Below are 17,480 nucleotides of genomic sequence, written 5' to 3'. Positions count from 1 at the left end.
GAGGGGAAAAAGCATTGCAATCACACAAAAAAGGCTTCTTTAACAGTATGTCATTTGAATACAAACAAAAGGCAACAGACAGTGAAAAATGCTGACATAAAATAGGAGGTGAAACAATCACCTCCATCAGGAAAAATGCTAATCACTTTACCCTAAAAGCTCCGAGGCTGTTTCTGTTGCTGCCTCTGACCATTAGGTTTCAAAACCACTAAACAATATTCATTAAAGCCCTTTCAAGAGCTAAATACCACCCCCTTTTCTTAAACCACAAATGACAGCAAACTGCAATTTCTATACTGCATCTTACAATCTGTTTCTTATTCTGTTAACTCTTGCTACTACAGGGGGGGAAAAGTGCAATAATCAAATTTAATTCCTTCTACACTGCTAAAAAATAAATTTACAGAGAAGAATCAAAACCAACTCAAAGATAACTGATTATGCTGGGGAGAAACTGAACTGTAAAGAATTCTTTTTCCCATTACAGGACATGAACTAACTTAAAAAGGACAAGAACAGCCTCGGAAGGCTCAAGGGACTAGTAGTGGAAGCTATAAAGCCTTTCATCTTGATGTGCTTTGATTCAAATCTAGGTCTGCAGTAACCAAAAATTTCTATATGAAATGAGCTAATGGTTTCCATTCACTTATACATCATTAAAACAGAAAGCATGAAAAAGCCAATCACTGCAAGACACCAGACAAACCCCCTGCAAAATAAACAACATAAGATGACTGCTCAAAAAGCTTCTTTCTAATAATATACTATCAGCTGTTCCACATCACGTTACAAGTACTGTGATGGAACAGTGAAAATGAGAGATACATACTTTTGAGACAGAAACTCCCTCTAGGACTGGTAATTTACGCAACATCTTAAAACATCATTCGTAACATTTTAAGATGTTAGAAATGTTAGGAATAGCCATTCATAAGAATGGCCTAGAAAGCCTAAAGCACAAAATGCACAATGACCAATTTACAGCTCCCATGAAAACCAGCGTATTTCCTCTCTGCCACAAGAAGCTAGTTAGGTATAAAATGCTGAGATTCATTTCAGTCACATGCAAATTGTAATAACAATTTTAGAACAAAAAAGAGGCACTGGATTTTATCAGTCCTTGATACAGAGATTTATGTTTTCAAACTTCACAACTCAGTTAGTCTGTTCAACTCTCTGGGATACGTATGCAACAAACTTACAAGTGATTCTTTATTACCCTACAGTTTTCATCAAAAGTGAAAGCCACTCTCTCTCAGATGAACATGATGAACCAACCCCAAAATGTGGCATCTTGTAATGAAGGATACCTGCAGTATTATTTGAAACAGGCGATACGCAGAGTCCACATGATAATTTAAGCAGTGCCAAATTTTACCATCCAAACCCCAAAGCCTGTTTAAAACTCAGTGCCAGGAGAATATCATGCTATTTTCTGAGGAAACATAATGCTGTAAGTGCTAGTTTTAACCTGGAAAGCTCACCTGTCACTGCCCAGAGCACAGTTATTGATATAAGTGCTTCTCACAAAGGCTAGCAAAAGCTCATTTCTACAGGAACTGCATTCCAGCTGTTTCCACAGAGATGCATTTCAGAGTGTGCACCTTGATGGCATCCTGGCTTACCAGAAGCCAAATACTGAGACCTTTGCAGCATATCCAGAAAACAGCTGAAGATACATCGGATGCAAGATGATTAAGTAGGTAAATCTATGAAGCTCTTACCTTAAATTCCTGGGGATTTAATTTAAACACAGAAAGATAGGGGAATACTTAAGAAAGGATTAATGTTTTAATATATTAGCATGAAAATTGTACAGCTGTTTAACCAAAATGATATGACATGCAGACCCCACTTATCTGGAACACACACAGCTAATTATTAAAGACTTAACTATAGTGTTCAAATACCATAATTTGTGTAACATTTGCAATTGTGCAAGTTGAGTGAAACAGCAGACAGGAGTAAGGCTTGAGAAGTAAAAACAAAATGGCATCTTTTTATTTATCCTCTCCTGTTTTATATTGGTGCTGGGTGCTCATCAAGGGTGAAGAAATAGGAAAAGCAACTGGTGTATTTGTTAACATTCATCAAACCAGTAATATTTTAATTATCCAGACAACTATAAAAAGTAAGCTTTAAATACCTTTATTTCTGCTGGTATGGTAAATCCATTATACATAAGGAGTGACCTGGATTCTCATTCTTGTGTAACAGACTCATTTAAATTTCAAGCTGTCCCAGTACAAGTCTACTAAGACAGTGGCAGATTTGCGATTCTAGTGCTTTTTCAGCACTTTTCATTGATTTACTGGCAAAAACAGCCCAATTACTGCTTTTCTTTGGCTGTGGAGCTATGGGCTCAAACAGAGATCAGAAAACAAAATGTGCTGTAGTTTTAACAGACCAAACCACAAAACTGTTTTCTATTCTCTTTAATTTTTATAGATTAAAGAAACTCTTTCTCTTTACACACTCTCAAAATTACAGTTCTAAGACTGACAGCATAAATATCTAAAATATTTCTCTGTTTCATAGGAATATTTGTATTATAGATGACAAGATAAGTGACAGTTAATTCCTCAATTTAAACTGACAGTATTCCTCAGAAATAATTGAGGGCCTCTTGTTCTGGACAATCTTTGTTACCATGAATAATGTGATATCTTTTATCAGATCTCCAGCCAGGAGTTACCAGACTTTTGAGGAGATCTCAAACTCAAGATGGACTGTTTGGACACTGACTATGATCACCCAGACTTCATTGCTGACGTCTCATCTGATGATTGGTGCTCACAAATCCAAATGCCATCCTCTATGGCCTCCCATCACACATCCTACTAAAGCACTAATGCATTTCTGAGAAGCCTGCTAAAACCCATCCTAGTCAAGACTTGGCAAGGATTCTGAAATATTTTTTCATCTACTAAGGCAAAAGTTTGCATTTATTGAGAAATCAACAGTGATTATATCAATTTTTTCTGACCTTGGGGACTATTGTAGTTTCTATTTTGTGATGAATCAAAGTAACATTTCAAATACAAGTACACTGTCACCTTTGAGAACATAATTCAGTTCGTATTAACGAGGCTGTGTAAGCTTACTGTGAAAACAATTTTGAGAACTCTGATTTTTAATTGAACACATTGATATTCCTTCAAGTGGAACACCTGAACATTTAAGCACATAATTTCTCTCCTATGAAGAGCTTCACAAAGCTATAAATCCCTGCAATTAGCAGTGGGGGACAGTTTCCCAGATTCTGGCTTGTGAACAAAATGAAACATCTAAATAAATGCTGTATGTTAAATCTGCAACTGTGTAAATAGGTAACACCAGGGACATAGCAAGACAGCTTTAGAAATTGCCCTTTTTAAAATTTTCAGACAGTTTATCTAGACAGAAATAAAATTTTTTTTTCTAACAAAAAAATTTACTCCACTGATATTCTCTGATATTATATACATTTATTCATAAAAGTATTAAAGAAAGATTGCAATCCAGCATAACTAGATAAATTTAAACAATTTTAGTCTTAAGACACATCTACTCCATATTTTGAGGGAAGGTGTACTTCATATTTAGAGTGTATCACTAGGAAATATGGAAATATTATTTAAATAATAAGACCTAGTGATTTTGTTAATTGTGATTTTTCCTTTTCCTTGCAAAAGGAAATAAACCAAGTTTTCAAATAAACAAACATGCATATGGAATACTTTGTTGAGGCACTTTTAAGATTTAAATTTCAACATTACTTTTCATGGTAACATTTTTTCTGTTACTACTACTACTACTATGATTTGGGTCCAAAACCTTTCACCACTCAACTTCAAGGTAATTCAGATATAATATATGCAAGGTATTTAGTGTCATCAGCTAGTTTCTAGTTTCTATTTCTCCAAACTTTACCCATTTACTGAAACTGTTTTTCTTCCCTGGAAGTTTATTGGTTCACTACTGTTATTCCCTGCCTAAGTTTTTAATCCCAACTCTCCTGATTTGTTGAAAGTTGGGTCTTCCCCTGACATTCCCCTGAGATATAAGTCTTTGTTCGCCCCTTGAGGAAAAGAGGGGAAGAAATATCATCATATAAAGTTTCCCTGGGACCCGAGTGCGCTGCCTGTGTTTTATACTGCGCCGAAACAACTGACAACTGGGATTCAACGGAGCTCCAGGGGGAAAACTGCCGCCCCCATCCCTTAACATCAGCTAGCCAGGGAAAGAGAAGCGGCAATTTAGTGTGTCAAATTAATTTTAAAAGGGGTCATAAAAGCTCACCTCATCCGGACAGTATATTAATGATCCTTTTAAGTGCCAATTAAGAATGTAAATGTCAAAATAATTACATAAAGTCTTTATTGTGACTGCAAGAGTTGTTTTTTGAAAAAATGCTTAACAAAAATATTAAATATAAAAAAATAAGTGTTAAGCACAAGTAGATTCACTAGCATGTGGAAAAGTAATGTTGTCAATGTTTAATGATCCTAGATGTATATTTGAAAACATAACAAAGGTTCACTGACCATAAGATGTTCATCAATTAATCCAATACATACTTACAAGATTAAAAGGCACTCAAAATTTAACACTTTTTAAAATGGGATTTCTGAACTTCAAAATATTAATTTGAGGCATTAAAATAACTGCTCGAAGGAAACTGCTATAGATGAACTTCAAAGTGCAATTCTGCTTATAACTATGCTTACGTTAGAAGAAGTGTTATATATTTACTCTCTTTCCTTCCCTATTCCTGTGTTCCAGACCCAGAGTTACAGAAACAGCTCAACAAAGACTTCAGGAAGATTGCTATATTAATGCTTCATGACTCTATAAAACAATAATCACTTCCTATCCCAGAGTTTTATATAAATGCAAACACTTCTGGTTCATAGTTATGTGAAAAGAGCCTTACATCAGCAGCTATGGCACAGTTCGTTCAAGAGAAAGAGAGGAAAATGTCCGACAGCTACTGACTTAATGTACTTAAATGCATTGCTCTCACTGGCAGAAATGAGCTGTAGCCAAATTACTGGTACTTCATCGGAACTTTCTGCCACCTTGCATTGTACATTTCCCTCAAAACACGAGGGAGCAGTCAGCTTAACAACAGCATGAAAAGACCTGTACAGAACAACAGCCTGGCTTGCTGGTTATTTTATTCAGCTAAGTGTGGGGTGGGGAACAAGAGAGAGTTCCACATGTAATACAAGACTACACTGTTAGATCCAAGCCCAAATATCAAACTGGTTCACACACACCAGAAGTTTTGGTTCAAGACATTTGTATTTCTTTAAGAATAAAACATTAACATTGCTTTATTCAATTAATACTGAAGCATCATCAGGGACTGCACCGTCTACAAGTAGAGCCATAGTGTAGAGCTATTCCTCAGTAAACAGCACAGTAAGCTTATTCACTCTCAAAAAATGAGCACTCCAATTCATGAGGTCAGATGTTGTTCTTAAGTTAAAATTTACTTGTAATACAAAATGGACAACACTGTGAAGGGCCAGTCTCTCAAAATACAGAACCAGTTTTCTGTACTAGAAGGGTCAAGTAGCAACACACGAGGTGAAGACAAGCAAGATTCCCAGTTCATCTACTCGAGGAATACCAATTAGCACCAATTCTAATGGAAACAAGGTAGTCACAAATTTAAGGGACAGAAATAGTCCAGCACAAATCATCTCCTTTAGAAATGTCACTGTTAAGAAAGAGTGATGACAAAAACACTGTTCTGCAGACACTTAAGATGTCCTGCTGAAAGTAAAGCCATTCTTTAGAACCAGTTTAGGAAGGTATTGCCTAATAAAGTTACAAAAGACCATAAAGGACAGATTGAAAGACTGAGGCAAATCAAAACAAAATAACAAGAAGATAGTTTCCTTTTGTAGCTAGGTCTGCTGGGCAAACTAAAGACAATATTTTAACATTTTTCCAAGGCAACAGCAGTGTTATTTCACCATGAAGTATTCAGATTTCCTGAAAAACTCACAGAAAAAAATGGGTGAAGGATAACACTACCAACATTGTCAACAGCAGAGCGGATGTTTATCAGGTTAAAAAATGACAAGTATTCACAGTTCTACATTAGGCACCATATAAAAACCCAGCAGGCTAAAAAACACATTAAAAATACAGTGAAGAAGCAGATTTGCAAGTGATTAGGTAATGCAACATAGTACTCCATGCCAGACTACACAAACTTCTAAGAGAAATACATAGAGGTCTGTGGGCGAAAAATTTACACCATATTTAAATGTCAAGCTATGCAATGCCATAGCTACTGAAGCAAAGCACTTCAAGACACAGACTTGAGCATTCTAAAGGAATCATTTTAACACCAAAAAACACCTCAAGATACTAATTTCTCTCTCAGTGAGGACTTCTGTTTAATTAGGAGCTTCAGCTAAGCCCACCCCCCAACTGAAAATTTATGTTGCATAAGAGATAATATATGAGGATATCATATCTTATTACATATTTATAAAACAAGTGGCGTGATCTCATCTGGAATTCCTTGTGTGCAATTGATCATTGCAAGTCAAAAGTAGTGTTGCAGAAAACACGGTTCACAGAAAGGCAATACACATGATCAAAGATAAAACCAACAATCATCACACTAGAAGGCAGAATGCTTTATAAGAATCATATCAAAATCCGTAAGTATCAAGATTAATGTTTATGAGAATCATAATGTCTCATAAATACGAAAAACAACTTCTATTTAAAGAATTAATGTAGGACTTACAACATTTTTAGATTGTGCATAACATTGCAGATGTCAAACAGAATTTCTCATAAAAATCCTTTCAATATAAAGATTTCTACCACCATTTGCTCACCTGGAACTGAATCTCAGAAGAGATATCACATGAAGGACTTGTGTAGGTACACAGATAACAAAAGAATGTCTAGGGAATGTCTTCTGTACATGGGCCTGCTGCTGAACGGGACAGGGCCCTGGTGACATGGGATAAGGAAAAGGCTGAGGTATTGAATGTCCTCTGTCTTTCCTAGCAATATCAGCCTTCAGAATTTGATGAAGTTCAACAAAGGGAAGTGTAAAATCCTGCACCTGGGAAGGAACAACCCCACACTGTGGGCCACATAGCAGGAAAGCAACTTGCAGGAAAGGACCTGCTGGTCACCCAGTTGCACATGAGCCAGTAGTGTGCCCTTGCAGCAAAGAAGGGTAATGGCTCCCTGGTCTGCATTAGGAGTGCTGCCAGCAAGCGAAGGTAGTGATCCTCCCCTCTACTCAGCAGTTTGAGATATGGTCATACTGGAGGGGAGTGCAAAGAAGGTCCATTAAAATGATGAAGAATCTGGAGCTTTTCTGTTTGATGAAAGTCTGAGAGAGCTGGGACTGTTTAGCCTAGAGAAGACTCAGGATGGTCTCATCAATGTGCATAAATAAATATACATAAATAAATAAATGTCTTTCAGTGGTGTCCAGTGACAGGACAAGAAGCAATAGGCAACAACTAAAACACAACATCTAAACATGAGGAAAAACCTTTTCACTGTGAGGGTGACTGACTACACGTTGCCCAGAAAGGTTGTGGGGTCTACATCCTTACAGATATTCAAAAGCTGTCTGGACATGGTCCTGGGCAACCTGCTCTTGGTGACCTCACTTGAGGAGAGAATACAATGCCTTGTATTACATGCTTTTATTACAAGCATTGTAACTTGGTAATAGATTTTTCATGTTACAATATGCTTCACAAAGTTGTAAAAGCAAGATGATTAAATTGAAGATGTTAATAAAGGCTTCAATTGACTTTACATTGACATTGATTTGGCTCAAGGAAGTTTTATCAGAAAAAAAATGCAGAACAAATCACAGTATATTTAACTATCCTCTTCACTCTAAAACAAAACTAGTCCACTGCCTGGATCAATGCTGCTTAAAATAGTATGTATCTGAGGCACATAAGGAAAAATATTTTTTAATTCTATACTTGGATACTATTAAATCTCAGATTAAGCTATGCATCAAGTCACCATGTATTCCCAACCACAATCAGAAAACTGGTTTCTTAGGTTCTTTATTCTGTCTCCACAGTTTCATGTGAAAGTAATCTCAGATTCCCTACTATGACTTATTTTACAAGCTCTTCTGACAATAACTACAGCTCTTCTGCATGTTTCACCTCACGTAGTCTCCCTTATCCCACATGTATGCATATCTCTCCCCACCAAGTACCAGAACAGGCAGGACAAGCAAATTCTTTGTCATATTCAGACCGAGAACAGACAGGCCCATCAGCTGGCAGGTCAAATAGTATTACTTATTTGGCCTTTCCTACCTACCCACATTTTCAAAACCTTTCAGGAATTTTAATGCAACAAGGGTTCCGTTCTGTCAGAGTTTGACTGAAACTGGCAAGCAGACAGAAATGTTAGAGAATATTAGAGAAGAACTGACAAAACCACAAGACATAAACCAAACTTGCCTGGGGAACTTACAGACTCACAAGCTGCCTATCTTTTGCTTCTGAATATGCACAATTGCCTTAGCCTGGGTGGCTACGTATCGCCTAAGCTCAGGATTTATAAACAAAGTAAAACAGAAATCAACACAAATGCTGACTGATTGTTCAAACACAGCTCTGAGCTCCTGCCCTTCCATGGTTGTGTAAAACTGAAATGAGCTTAAGGATAGAGGCAACAATGGCAGAAATCTGACCACTTATTAAATCACTGAAGTACTTGCAGAGTTAATTGTTCAGCTATCCTAAACAGCATACTGATCCCATCTTAGTTGCCTTATCCATGGTTTCAAATGAACCCCTAAATGTTCCCTGTTCTGCACTGAGAGCAAGAACTAGACACCAGCAATATAAATAAAGTGCCAGGAAGAACACAGGATACTGTTGGCATTCTCAGGGGCATGAGGTCCATTATGGAAGCAATATGCTCAAAAAGGGGAAAAATCTTGAATTCATATTGCTAAACTGTCAGAAGGAGAAAGCGTAATTGATAAAAAACATTAATTATTTGCTTAGCATGTGTTTCTTCCATTCTCTCGTATGAACTCTAGCCATTTCTTAAGAGAAATACAAAACTGTGTGGTGTACTATTGTGTGTAGATCTCAGATTTAGAGGGTCTCCAGTCATTTGTCCATTGCTCTTCTTCATTAGTTTAAAGTTCAAAAAATATTTACTTAGCTTTCAGTTTTTGTAAAAATTATTTTTCATTCATTGAACTTTTAAGTTTTCAAACAACAATAATGTTCGAATATTCACTGAAACTATTGATCTGGTTTAAGTACAATTGTTCTTGAGTTGAACCATCAGACAATTCATTATGCAAAGATGCAACTTAGGTTTGTATTTGTTAATTAAAAACCACTTCCTGTCAGGAAGTGAGAGGAAGTACAAAGTGAGGTTCTATTACTTATCACTTGATCTGCCCACATGTTTATAAACTCATAGACTAATTCTAGTCAATGACTTTTATTTCCTTGAAAAATACTTCTAAGTTTAAAATGCTATGGTGCTTGGTGAAGATCTTGCCAAGCCATATCAAGTTATGATAACATTATGAAATGCCCTACTTCCTTAATGCTCTCATTAGAGTTTGAATACAAAAGCTTGTGATTACATTTACATTCAAAAATAATTTACATTCAAAAATTTCCCATACTGCATGTAAAAGGGCAAGATTTAAACTTTGATTTCATCTTTGGAAAGGATGAAGTGACCATTTAATATTCAAAAGTATTTCTTTTTAGAATATTAGAATACATTTTATCTATCTACCAGACAAATGCATATGGATCTAAAGAATAACCAACATTTGATGCTTCACAGCAACTGTCAGGCTAATGGCTTATTAATGCAAAAGTCAACATAAAACATCTACTCTGCTAACAAGTATGAACTTGCTTGCAAACAATCTAACCATCAAAACCTCTGATAAAAATCTCATCTTCCTATGAACTTCTCCTACATCTCCTCACCACATGCATGCTACTTGCAAACTTTTAACTAATTTGCTAATTCAGCCATATGACTATTTTTATTCTTTACAGTTCAGGTTAGTAACCTCTATGGACTTGAGTCTTGTCTTACTCTACACCATGAATATGTATCATATGACACAGCCAGGTGCTGTGAATATTTAATCTTTTTTAAGGCTATACTTTAGCCTCATTTTGACAAGTCCTGTTCTGAGACTGAGGCTAAGTAAGTCCCAGAATGACGGGGTGCTGAGGTTGAGATGACCCCAAGGTGTTAGAAAGTCTCTTTTTTCCCAGCCCCGTGACCAAAGAAGAAGCCAAGATTTATCGGTTCTGCTTTTCAAGGTTGTTTGTTTTTCCTTATCTATACCATTCTTTCCCTGACCAGCCGAGATCTGTTCAGCAGGTCAGGTGGCGGCACACTGACCGCCCTTGGGGTTGTTAACATTTTATACCAAGAACTACGTGTACTTTATTCACAATAATTTTCCAATCACCTATGTTATGACTGTCACCACAGTCTGTCTCTACTCTAAACCAACCAAGAAGTGTCACCATCACAGCAAAAGAGGGAGGACAAGAAGAAGAAGAAACAACAGGACACACCCAAATCCCTCCATCTTGCCTCTTGAGCCCCCATTCTAAAACCCCCAAAATTCTACTTTTTCACTCTGTGATAAATTAACTACCATTCTACTCAAACTCTTGTGGCTTGTACATCTTCATACAAAGCTGCTCATTTTCTCCATGGGCTAAAATCAAAGGCACAGGTGTTTTTGACTCCGTGCCAAGGTCTCTGAGCCCCTTGCCAGGGTCTCAAATCATCCAGGGCAGTCAGAGTTCCGACACCAGAATAGTGTGAACTTTTTTATTTGTAATAAATTATAGTATTTCCACCCAAATCAAGTCAAATCTCTTCTAGACAGATCATATCATCATTGTCCTTTATTAAGTTCTTTTCAATACAGTCAATACAATGTGTATTTGCTATTAGACAAAAGCATCAGCCAAGGCAGTTGGACAAGCCTATCCACATGCATTTTCAAAGAAATTAATTACAAAAACATCCTGTACAATTTTGTGAACAGTTTTCCATTTACTCTGAAAATCTAATGGATGCTCTTGGAAGAATCCAGGTTACCACTCAAACATTTTTTTGGAAGTATATCCAGTTGTTATGGAAGACATCAGGATTTTTAAAATCAGTTGCACTTAGAACTACCAGAAGAGGTAATTAATTGGCAAAGTATTCTTCTGAACAGACTGAAATCAATAATCCACTTTACAGAAATTTGTCCTCTGGAAAAATGCCAGCAAAGTCCATAAGACATAGTTAAAAATCAGCAGCCCTGCTAATAATTAGTCATTCTACCTTGCAGTAAGATGGGAATAAAGACATATCCCATAGTGATCAACCTTTTCAGTTCCTTCCCTTTGTAATACATTTTGGCATTTGTTTCAAATCCCTTTCAACTTTCATGACTACTGTAGAAAGGGTGCAGGTCAAGTCTGCACAAATTCTGACAGCCTGGAGGAGGATGGCTATTTTGGTAGGTGGAGCTACCACATTTTGAACTATTGCAAAGCAGTGAAAACACAAAGCCTGTTCACAAAGTAAATTCTGAGGAACCTTAGCAGTTCTTATAATTTTTAAAGCTCAAGAAAGCGTTGATATCATCTGTGGTGGAAGCTACCAACAAGGATATGGATTGACTGAGGGAAACAATGTGACTGATCATGACATGAACAGGGAGAAAGACCATCTCTCTTCTGTATTTGCATCACATGAGTAAATTCTAAAGGACTTTATCAACATTTCCAAAGCAGAGATACCTCACAGTCAAGAAAGCAGATTTTTTTCACTTTAGTAAAACCTAGTACTTCTAAATTAATTGGATTGCTTTTGTCACCCTTAGCACTTATTTTTAGCAGTATTTTACTTTATAGAGCGTTCAGATAAAGCTACATTCTTGCATGTATTCATGTTTTCAACATTCTTTTATCCTTTTCCTTTGTGCAAATGTCAAAGCTACTCCCTTTGACAATTACTTTCACTTGGAACAGTCTTACTACTTTGTTGCTAAAAAAATGAAATAAAGTGAAACCCAGTCAGTATTATTGGAGTGATGAGATTTGATTGTGCATTTCGTGGGCCTTTATTGATATTAATTTCTACAAAAAGCAGTATTTTCTCTCACAGACTCTGTATCAATTTCCCTGTTTTTCCTATAATGATTAAAAGATGCAAAGGCTTCTCATGCACTTTGAAAAGATCAAAATTGATCTTCTGACAGTCTTCTATAAAGAATGCTTTGATAAAGAGCACAAGTGTTGAAACCACCAACACCAGCATGTGAAGCCCACAAAAGCAAAGTCATTGCTGCTTATGCACACTTGCTGGAAAGAAGTCCTTACATGATGTGTTATATAAGACAAAAAAAAAGGATGAAATTTCAGGTGTAAGGAAGAGTATGTACCCTTGTGGGCTAAAACCACATTCCTTGTAGCATAACTTACTGTTAGAACTGAGTAGATACAATATTTACCTATAACACCAGAATCATCTCTAGTTGTTCAAAGAATCATGTAGTTCGATTCATCTTCCTCTTTCCAAGAAAAACTGAGGTAGCAGGAAAAAATCTAGAGACAGAAAAATACAAGTAAGAACCACCCACTAGAGGGGAGAAAAAAAAGGAATCATCTCAGAATTGCTACTCTGTTCAGATAGAGCTTCTTTCAATTTGTTTTGTGATTTTTACACTTACTGGTAGGAAGATGCTAAAGTGTGTCACTGAACAACTGTCACCTTAGTTCCTTCCACAACTTCAAGTTACATACCCATCAACAAAGACTCACAAAAAAGAGGGGAGATTAATATGAAATGTGAATGTGCAAACGCTGAAGAAACACTGTTTTTTAAAGTACCTCTTGGAAAAAAAAAAATTAACCTTAGTCCACTGTCACCTTTATCTTTGATTCCCTTCCCTGAAGGGAAAAGCAGTGAAGAACTGATCTGCCACATGAAGCACTTAAGCTGAACACTAGTGCCAAAGAATAACACTGACTGCATGGGTGAATAAAGCCAAGTACCACCACTAAACATGTTCCCTAAATGCAGCAGCTCTATAAAAATTCACACTTACTGTTACAGTGGTTCTCAACCCTTACCTATTTACAGGTCACTAAAAATTTTCTTACCAAAGTTAGACTCTGCTCAAAAAATCTAGCCTGCTGAAATAGTATGTGTCTCCTTTTGGCTTGGCACCAAACAAATTACTATATGCACTGTGAAGTGAAAGAAAGTAGCCTTACATGATACCTGCATGCATAATGTGATACCCAATATGTAACCTCTCATGGTCTGATCTTTATTACTAGCTTCAGGAACCTTGTAGGTCTCTGAAGGGTAATACCACCTCATTCTTGCAGCTGCAGCACATAAACTCTTCTCTCCCATATGACTGTTTCTTAAGGCCATGCAGCCCAATAATACATGTGCCTATGGGCAGCATTGCCTTGCTGGTAACTTTGAATGAAAGATTCTGTTCTTATGACAAAAAGCAAGCAGTGGATAGTCAGGTTTGTAACTTCTGCATTTTTCTACTAGGTAAGACTGCTGTAAGGAAAAGCAATTTAATTGCTATGGAAAGAGGAAACTGCAAGAATTTTCTAAGGGAAATGTAAAATCACATTATAATTTCTTAAGATCTGTAGAAACTTCCATTATTGGGTCATGCTATGTCTGATTAGGTAATCTACTTTACCATATCATGAAACACCGAATTATATCAACAAAACCACAAGACATAAACATAAGCAAACAATAATCTTTTTAAAAGCTTGGGCGATACAAAAGTCCAGAGATTTGGAACAAGTCCACCAATGTGAACTGTCGTTGTTAGCAACAGCTTGCAATTACTGTTTGACCATAATGGTCTAATGGAAGATTTTCTTCATCTTCACTCAAATTCTTTTCTATTTTAAATTAGCAGTTATTGCATTTCTGTAACAATGTGTTAGTCTACTGCCATGGTATAAACATGCTATCTTTCGTAGTGGACCTGCCCATGCAGAAGAAATGACTGAGGGATGGTGGTTAAATGAAGTTGACACGCGGCAGAAAAAAACACTCTTTGACTCAGATTAGGGGTATTATTTATTATTATTATTATTATTATTATTATTTTGGTTTTATCCTGCTTTATGCTCCCTAGCATTGTTCAGCAAGGGAAAAGCATAAAACGGGAATACAATCTGCCCTATATGAAGTTCAGGAACAAGGTGCCTTTTTTTTTTTTTTTTTTTTTTTTTTCAATACTAATCCACACATATGCCCCTGGAAATTCCCAGGCAAAAAGAGAAATGATCCGATTATTTCTGGCAAAATTGACTAATTGCTCATGAAAATACATCGTGCAATTAGCTTTTAAAAAAGGATCCACCCATCCAGTACAAAGAGTTTGTCTAGATAGAAAAGCTAAACCAACATTACCATGAGTTCAAGTTTTTATTCCTGTTTATGCTCGTAGAAGACCTGAGCAATAATTTTTTCTTCAAAAGATGACTGTATTTGGAGTTTAGCTCATGTAATTTCATAACCAACTTTTAAGTACAATAAAGGAACAAAGCCAAGCCTTCCCTTTTTACTGTTTGACATTACTGCCCAAAAAGCTGACCATGAGTGTTGGGTGGCTGGGCTTCAGATGGGCTGCCCCGCTGCACACGAAGCTCAACCAGTCCGAGCTCAAAGCCCTAAGCCACAAAGGAAATCTTTAAGGAAAAACATAAACCAGTAATGTATATAATCAGCAGCTGTTTGATGTTCAACACTTATACTTTTTGTTCTCCGTCTAATAACGCCGCTCCCCATGGTGAGGTGGCAGTCACTGCTTTAATCTGTTCGACCGGTACCAAATTTTTAAAAAAAATTGTTTTCCACTATTTCATCCTGTGATGGTGAAGGTTAAGACATGGGGTGAAGTGCCCGAGAGCTGTGTCAGTGCACTTCCACCAGCTCTCCGCTCTGACCGCTTTGGACCGAGCCGGCCGCGGCGGCTGCCCGTTCAGGCGGGCGCCGGCACTGCCCCGCCGAGCGCCGCGGCTCCCGCCGGGCCCCGCTCAGCCCGGCATCGCACACCCGGTACCGGGCACCGGCCGCGGCCCCTCTCGCAGCCGGCCGGCAGGAGGGAGCCCGGCGGCGGTGAGGGCGAACCCGCCCCCACCCCTCGCAGGCGCCGGCCCTCGCCCTCCTCCTCCTCCTCCTCCTTCTCGCTTTCTCCTCCCTCTCCCGGCAGCCGCGGCCCCCTCCCCTCGCTGCCGAGCCCCCACCGCCCTTCTCACCTCTCACGGTCCGGGAAGGGGGCGCGGCTGGGAGGGGGCGGAGAAAGAAAAAAGATCGCAAGGAAGGCCCTCGCGCCCTCTCCCGTCCCCTCCTGTGCCCTCTCCTCCCGCCCCGCCCGGCGGCCGCCAGCCCTCCCGCTCCGTCGGGAGCCGCGGGCACTGGGCGCTCCCGCCCGCCGCTGTCGCGTCCCCGCGGCCCCGCTCCGGCCCCTCCCTGCGCTCGGGCGGCCCGGAGGGGCGGGGTCATATAGGGACACGCCTCCTCCCGCGGGCCCCGCCCCCTGCCCCGGGGCGGGAGCGGCGCGTGGCCGCGTGTGGCGGGCCGGGGCCGGGGCCGCTTCCCTCGCGCTGTGGCGCCGCCCGCGGCGCGCGCCCCCTGCCGGCAGGGCAGGGCAAACGGCAGGGGTGGCGCTGTCCGCCTCATCCGCTCCCTGGGTGTCTTTGTCTTTCTTCCAAAAACACAAAGCCAAACATTTCCGTAGCTGCCCGCTGCCCCATTTAAGAGAAATAAACGTGTGGTAATACATACCGCAGCCTTTCACCTGCTCTCAGGAGCCTCTACTCGATGCTGCCTCATGTGCAAGCACAGGCAGCCTTTCCTGCCCTCGTCACGCAATGCCTTACCAGTGACCGCTGCTGTCCAGAGGTTGAATAATTTTCCAAATGAATAGACTGTGTGACAGCCAGATGCACCTCCAGCTGCTCAAACTGATTTAAGGGTGCAGGAGGCCATTGCTGAGGCATGGTGGTGCAGGTTTGATGCAGTAATAAGATCCACAGCGCTTGCTGCGCCTCATTCTGCACGGAAATATGGCCTGCGTGGCTGTGCGCTCCGCCTGTCCGACAGTTCTCACCCCGGCTGGCATTAAATGACTGAGCCGCTTTTAACTAAACTTGACAGAAGGATGGGGGTTTCAAAGATGCTAATTGTTCCAGCTGTGTAAAAATTACTAGCTAAGTGGAGGGAAGATTGTCCCCAAGAAAGAAAGCTCATGTTTTGCAGGTCGGTGTGTGGCCAGGCCATACACACACACACTCACACTCACACACTCACACACACACACACTCACACACTCACACGCACACACTCACACACTCACACTCACACACACTCACACACTCACACACTCACACGCACACACTCACACACTCACACTCACACACACTCACACTCACACACTCACACACTCACACTCACACACACGCACACACTCACACACACACACACTCACACACACTCACACTCGCACATTCTCACACAGAACTTGCCAAAGGTAGCATTGTCTAAAGCTTACGGTGTCCCTGAGGGGTGTGCAGCCAGATCATACATGGGCACTTGAACTCAGAAACAAAAGTAAAATCTGCCATCACAATAGCCCTAAAATAGAAATGCCCCATCGGCTGACTGCAGAGTTCTTGGAAGGCACCTTGTGTAGAATCTGATGCTCAGAGTATTCCACAGGTTAATACTGTATCAGCCTGAGCTTGGGTGGAATCCTGTAGTGCAATATCTATTCTGACCCTGGACACTACCATCAGTGGTGATAGTCTGTATCAGAAAGAGACAGATACACACTTGAAAAGTCCTCCTGCTGCTTTCCAGTATTTTCTCCATTTCTTCTGGGTAGATAGGATGGGTGAACACCATACAACACTGAAAACAGGAAAATGAAAGTAACTGATACAGAAGATACTTATTGGCAAAAACAAAGTAAGCTAAATTCCTAATGGATTACATATAAATTGCCTAATGTTTTCCTGTTCAACTCATACCTATGATCCTATTGCTTCTATTATACCATGCTCTCAAAAAATCAGAGTTCATTTTGCTTTGATTTCATTGCTTTCATTGCATGAAAGTGCTACATTTAAAATATCATGTTAAATTTATATTCACTACAGCTTCATTAGGACTCTTTCTATAGAATGAATGCTGTGTTTGCTTCCACTTGCCTTACTCATGTTCTGAGATAACTAGATAACAAAAAGAGCTTTTTGAGTTTGTAGGACATTTCTTATTTTAATTTCAACAGTATTACTTCATCTGGGCAGTACTCAATATTTAATGGCTTGTGGGAAAAATATGTCAGAAAACATATGTCTGAATTAATGAAATCCTTTATACTGCATTACTCTATATTTGAGTCAAGTTGTTTGTTTTTACAT

The 17,480-nt window shown here is 39.2% G+C and overlaps 1 protein-coding gene across 5 annotated transcripts in view; it reads right to left on the bottom strand.

Moving 5' to 3' along the window:
* Positions 1 to 15,516, bottom strand: part of KLHL5 (kelch like family member 5) — a 51,799-nt gene extending 36,283 nt beyond the window's left edge. For 2 of the 5 annotated variants that reach the window (XM_041490340.1, XM_041490349.1), the window contains exons 1-2: positions 15,315 to 15,450; positions 12,521 to 12,614 (exon numbers count right to left, since the gene is read on the bottom strand). The gene's annotated coding sequence lies outside the window, so the exon portion shown is untranslated. Of the gene's footprint in view, positions 1 to 12,520; positions 12,615 to 15,314 lie in introns of all 5 variants that reach the window. The other 3 variants (XM_041490366.1, XM_041490385.1, XM_041490358.1) reach the window with 2 other exon arrangements.
* Positions 15,517 to 17,480: the final 1,964 nt, after the last annotated feature.

The sequence above is a fragment of the Pyrgilauda ruficollis genome, unplaced genomic scaffold (genome assembly GCF_017590135.1).
Source record: "Pyrgilauda ruficollis isolate IOZ18807 unplaced genomic scaffold, ASM1759013v1 scaffold1, whole genome shotgun sequence".
NCBI lineage: Eukaryota > Metazoa > Chordata > Aves > Passeriformes > Passeridae > Pyrgilauda > Pyrgilauda ruficollis.
This window is presented reverse-complemented; position numbering and strand designations above follow the sequence as displayed.